The following is a 6682-nucleotide window of genomic DNA, read 5'->3' as shown; positions in this document are numbered from 1 at the left end:
AACACATACACCTGCTTTAAGAATAAAATTGGTATCAACTCATATTAAGAAAGAACTGTAATCAATATATTCACTCATACTCATCGTATCGCTGAAATTACTATAGTCTGTGCACGTTATAGTTAGGTACCCATTAAAGATCGGTAGTTCTAGTATTAGTTTAGTATTCCGTATGTTCGACTTGACACGTTTCTCCTGAAACCTCAACCCTCCCTTCAAATTTTAACAAATTCCTACTGTATAAAAGAAATATGTAGTACGTGTCACAGTTTTCATCTTTTTTAAATTTAAACAAAATTTTTTTAAAACGTTAAAAACATATCAACAATCACGAATAAATAATACTATAAAGCTGCTAATATTATAAAAATTATTTTTAATATAAAGGTTAAATAATTTTTATTATTTATTAGCTATAAATATTAAGTGAAGTAAAAAGAAATCCATTATTTTTGCATGAAATTGAATGCAAAAATAATAAATTTCTTTTTATAAATTCAAATACTGCAATATTCAGGTGGTGGCCAACATTGTTAACCTACTTCTTCTTTCATTATATTAGGTGTGGTAAAACGAAATCCATTATTTTTGCATGAAATTGAATGCAAAAATAATGGATTTCTTTTTACTTCACTTAATATTTATAGCTAATAAATAATAAAAATCATTTAACCTTTGTATCAAAAATAATTTTTATAATATTAACAGCTTTATAGTATTATTTATTCGTGATTGCTGATCTGTTTTTAACGTTTCAAAAAAATTTTTTTTAAACTTAAAAATATCAAAACAGTGACACGTATGAAATGAATGAAATGAAAAAATAATGGATTTCTTTTTACTTCACCTAATATATTATTACTGCTTTACAAGACTTGCGAGTAAATCACGAATGAATGAATAAAACCCTACTATTACAAATATAAACAGTTTTAAGTACAGAGATTAAAGGCCCAGACCAGTATAACATAACCTCTATCATAATGTTTCCTAAAATTCATACAAAATGATTGGAACAAGGTAATCGCGTAAATTTTTCACAGACTTTACTTCCAACCTTAAACTGCCTATAAAAAGAATTGAGATAAAAAATATCACGACAAAAATTTCCGGAAAAAATCCCGAATTAAACATGGAGCGGATCTTGATGTTGGTCAGGATACAGCACGGAAAAAACGTCTGTAAAGGATGAAAAAAATGTGGCGAGTAAAGGAAAGCAGTGTGGCTTTTACGTTAACCACAGTGGACAAATTTAAAACTTTGAACGAGTTCCAAGAAAAATCACGAAGTTGAAAATGATAGAATAAGACAAATTGTTCCTAAGAGACAATTTTTTGGAAAATTTTCCGAATTTTTAGGTTCCCAATCAGTGATTAGTGCTAAAGCTACGTGTCTTGGACAGAGGCTCAAAAAATTTCGCAGTGATTGGAACTCAGGTTCCTTTATTATACTGTCCACCATAATCAAAACCAGTGTAGTGAGAAAATTGAGGTTAAACATTTGGTTAATAAAATGCTTGCTCGAGTTAGAGTCATTTCGGTGCTATAGTAATACGAGTTTTTCGAATTTCAAATTTAGGTTTTCTCCACTCGACGCAGCAAAAGACGAAGAATTTTTTAAAACAATAAAAATGAAAATCGAATTTATGGTTATACACTGGTCTGCCCTCTTAAATAACACATACTATACATTAGATATATAAATTATTTAAATATATGTGTACTATCAGTATATAATCAAAGTTGTGGATAAAAATGAATACCAATATCTTCCACGTTTTCTTTACAGTTAAAAAATTAATATATCTTGATAATAATATTTAAATATTGACAACAATTCTCAGTAAATTATTTTAAACACAAAGATTAACTCTATCTTGCATCAAACTCTTGTAGTACTCTAATGCCATGACTAACAACATGTAAGTCCATATTCCACGATATCTTTCACATCTTTTTGAGTGTAAACCTTGTCAGCCCTGTAAGAACCGAATTTCGAAAATTTTGTCCAGGTTTTGCTAAAATAGGGAAAACTGTGGGAGTCAATGTGAAAATCTTTTCTCTCTCTCTCACCCTTATTAACACTAGAACTACCGATCTTTAATTGGTACCTAACTATAACGTGCACAGATTATAGTAATTTCAGTGATACGATAAATATGAGTGAATATATTGATTACAGTTCTTTCTTAATACGAGTTGATACCAATTTTATTTTTAAAACTAGTGTGTGTTTGGTGATTGCAAAAAGGAAAATTCTGGGACCAGTCATTTTCACTGGGTTGGTAGTTCTAGCGTCAACAGATGTTTTCTCTATGACAATTTTTACATAACTGTTTCATTCTGGCACATTCTTCCAAAAATTTTGTTAACATTCATACTAAATTCCACTTGTATATATTATATTTATATCATCCCAAATGAATTTCACTTATTCTACCTCATTCCCATTTATACATATCAAACCAACACTCACACTCCCATAAAACCTATACTCACAGTCTATACCACACTTCATTCATTACACGCATTCATTTCGAATTATAACAATTTTATCAAATAATAATTTAAATTTAAATTTAATTTATAAAAAGAAGATAATTTAATAAATTTTTGCATAATATTATTAATAATTATTAGCATTTTACTCAATCCACTCACAGTGGCTCGCGAAAATATTCGAACACTATACAAATTTCAAGAGAATATTCTAACCTCAAAATTCCGATTTTAATGAACGTTTGTGTGCAGGTAAAGCATGACGAGTTACACATGATTCAATTCTATTTATTTCAAAAATGCTATTACCATATTAAAATCTATGTCAACCATCACCACAAAAACATGTCAGAATAACAGATATGTCAAAGAACATGTTAAACTCCGTCCGTGTATACAGTACGAAGAAAAATGATACACCTTGAAATTTTCGGTGTTCCTTGAAATTAATGTCATATACAAAACTTTTGTATAGGTGACATATACATAGGAAAAGATTAATTATAGTTTATTTCTTCTTTTCAATTTTTACAAATTTCTCTTGCTTATGTGAAAAATTTTCATGACAAAATGATACTGCAGGAAAGGAAAAACAAATTAACGAAATTTATGTTCCGAATCACGAAAGTCAGATCTCCCAGTAGCGATATTTTCAATAAAGAATTCACCCCTTTTACATATACTTACAAGGAGCGTGCAAGTCCTTCGGGTCACAGATTTAGTTGAAACTTTGCAGGTTTGTAGATTTAGTCACGCAGTTCAAGAAAATATATCATTATAAAGGCACCTACTTAATAGTTTTCGAGACACAGGTAGCCCTCCTACAACACGGCATTATATAACACGGTTTCACTATAACACGGTACATAAATTTCGGGAACCCTCCTACAACACGACATCCTATAACACGATTTCTAACACAATAAGAAAATTGCAAGAACCTTTGTACAACACTGTACTTCTACATGAGCAGTGACGACGAAGAAATTTATTAAATTAAAGTTGCATTAAATTGAAATAATATTTTTGTTTGTTTTTGTTTTGTGTTGTACATGCATTTATATTTTTAATAAAAATTAAGTTCTTTACTTAGAATTAAAAAAAATTTGTTTTTAGTAAGTTTTCAGAACGTAACCCCCCTTTTTGTACTGGCTCTGGGTCTCATACAACACGGTTTCACACAACACGGCATTTCCTAGGAACCTATCTACAGTGTTAAAGGGTTACCTGTATTTATGATTACAGTTTTATTATTGCTTTAATTACAGATTTATTTCGAATATTTATCAAGTGCCGTTGTGGCCTAATGGCGATATCCAAAAATTACCAGAAACGTGGGGATTTTCGGATATCACCATTAGGCCACAATGCCAATAGCTATCGATAACTATTCAGAAGAAATCTCTAATTAAGAATAATAAAGTTTTAATCATAATAGTAGTTGCCCCTATAATGGTACATTTTCTTGAACAAGATGACTAAATCTACAAACCTGCAAAATTTCAACTAAATCAATGACCCGAAGGACTTGTACTTCCCTTGTTAGCAATGAACCAGCATTACAAACGTTTTGTACATTTTGTGTAAATATTAGATATTATGGAAAAGCATAGTAGAAAAGGAAAATTATGGAAAATTAGTAGAAAACGAATTTTAGATTTAACGATAAATATATAATAAATAATATATACGTATAAATAGATAACACTAAATGGTTTCAAATTTCAATTTCTTATGACGCATAATTCAAAAGGATAACTCCAAGCATCTAAATACGGTTATGCTAGAAAACATTTCAAAACGTCACGTACAGAATATCGAAGTACTACGTGAAAATTTATCTTATTGTATTAGAAAGGCTAATGTCACGTATAAATGAATCATAAATCTATACGTGCACCCTTCGTCAATTCTATTATACTTCATTACCATTCTCTCCTTCCATATCGAATTGTGATTCTCTCGGGAAAATTATGCCAAATACGACAAATTTCACTAACGTAATTTATTACTTATACAAATGGTTTCGTTGTATTTATTTATCCGAAAAATGTGATTGAAGAAATATAGAAATACGCGTGTAATTCAATGCAGCTGAAAACAAAGAAACCGATAAACAAAGAGGAATAAACGGTGACTAACAAAAGAAAACAGCTTACCGATTTCAATACCAGATACACGTTCAAAAGACGAAAGAAAATGCAAAAAGAAAATACAATACGATCGGAATTTTTTGTAGATTTTCGAAAAACTGACTTTATGTTTTATCTCAAAGTTTCGAAGCTTCTAAACCATAAATTTTGCCTCTCTTATTTCAAACTTCCATACGATATGAAATTCACGAACGAAGCACGTGTACGATTTAACAGATGCTATGACATAAATATATTTCTATATGTAAAATATTATGTACCTTGTTTAGAGTATAAACAGTACTAACAAATTCGCAGCCACTAATTTCCTCATTTTTCTAGCTGTTTTCTCGAAAACATTTTAAATGGAATTAAATTAAAACGAAGAAATTGGAAAAGTGGCTGTCACAGATTTTTGTCCAATAATATCAGATTTGTGAAAAATCGTGGGATATTAAAAATGACGCGAATTCGCGTCTGCTGCAACCAGAGATTACGAATGACGTGATTCACGACAGCGATTGCGAGTGTGTTTTACTTTTTTCCGTTTTACTTCTGGGTATTACATACCTATCGGAAACCGCGAATGTATTATGATCAAAAGTAGCTGAATAACTAATTAAATTTTAATTTAACCCTCTGCACTCGGCGATTTTTTCGTTACGGAAAAATAGTAATTCGAAGACTTTCTGCCATAAAGTCGACGATATTTTTAAAACAGCAAATAAGAAATAGTATGCAAATTAAGACGAAAATTGCTTCGATATTCCACGCATCGTTGGATAATTGTAAATTTGATATATTAATTAACATCCATCTTTAGAATCTGATTAAATGGCGACTGAGAAGCGTCTCTGGAGTGCAAAGGGTTAATAAAGCAGTGTCTTCAAACAACTAAAAAGAAAATTAAGAAAACACGATATTTAATAGAAAAGGTATTTCTATTGGCAATTAATTTTCGAAATTAACTCTGAATTATTAAAGTTTATGGTGTCGAGTGAAAAAAGAAGACCATACGTCAGAGGAAAATTAAAAGTACCAATGATTTAGATTCGGTAGAGTAGTCTTATCTTATTGTTATTTTGTCTGTTCGTTAACGAAGTTACATTGAATTTCAATAAAATAATGGAAATTAATTTGAATTACAATGGGTTTTCTTAAATATAGAGGCGTTGTACGAAAGTCGTGGAAGTCGGACAATTACACGTGAAATGATGAATCGCTATATCCGGTGACCCTGTCTTAAATTATGGTACGTCGCCCTCGCTACTATCTCTGTCTGCCTCGCTTTATCCTTATTCAGTTTAATCTTAAATAATTGATAGATTATCAAGAATTATGAATTTGACAAAGACTTTTGTTTATTCGGCAAAAATTTGTATTCTTACAATTTTCGCTAAATTTTTCAGTTTACACGTTTACTTAAGCTCCATTGTTTGTTAATTTTAATTTAAAAAAAAAAAGAAGAGAACGTTATTATATTATTATATATTGTTTTGAAAATAATATATAAACTAAATTGAATCTCGTATGAAAATATTTTAAATTCTTTATAACAGGTGCAACCAATCGACTGAAAATTAAATTCAAGTTCAAGGTGTCGATCTCAATGAACTTTTAAAACGTTTAAAATGACGCAATCTTACTTTAATAAAATAAAAATCTTATAAAGTTAACGTACAATTGTGAATAAAATAATATTTACGGATTACATTAAATTTGTGATAAGTATTAATTTTTTATTTCGTATTTTAAAGACATCAGTTCTGATAATACCAAAACTTTGTCTAAGCAATGAACTTATTTACTGTACTATAGATAGCGATCGTATATATTTTATTCATTGAAAAATTATGGATTAATAAGTTAATAAATTTATTTATATTCATATCAGAATTAAAATCCATATTAAAATTTTGTCTAAACGATCAACTTATTCCCTTTCTATAGACAGCAATTGTCTATATTCTGTTAAATTAAAAATTACATAGTAATAAGTTAATAAATTTACTTATATTTATATTAGAATTAAAATCCATATTAAAACTTTGT

Source organism: Eufriesea mexicana, unplaced genomic scaffold (assembly GCF_001483705.2).
Source record: "Eufriesea mexicana isolate 0111107269 unplaced genomic scaffold, ASM148370v2 scaffold2494, whole genome shotgun sequence".
Taxonomy (NCBI): domain Eukaryota; kingdom Metazoa; phylum Arthropoda; class Insecta; order Hymenoptera; family Apidae; genus Eufriesea; species Eufriesea mexicana.
The sequence above is the reverse complement of the archived record's forward strand: the minus strand, read 5'-3'. Positions refer to the sequence as shown.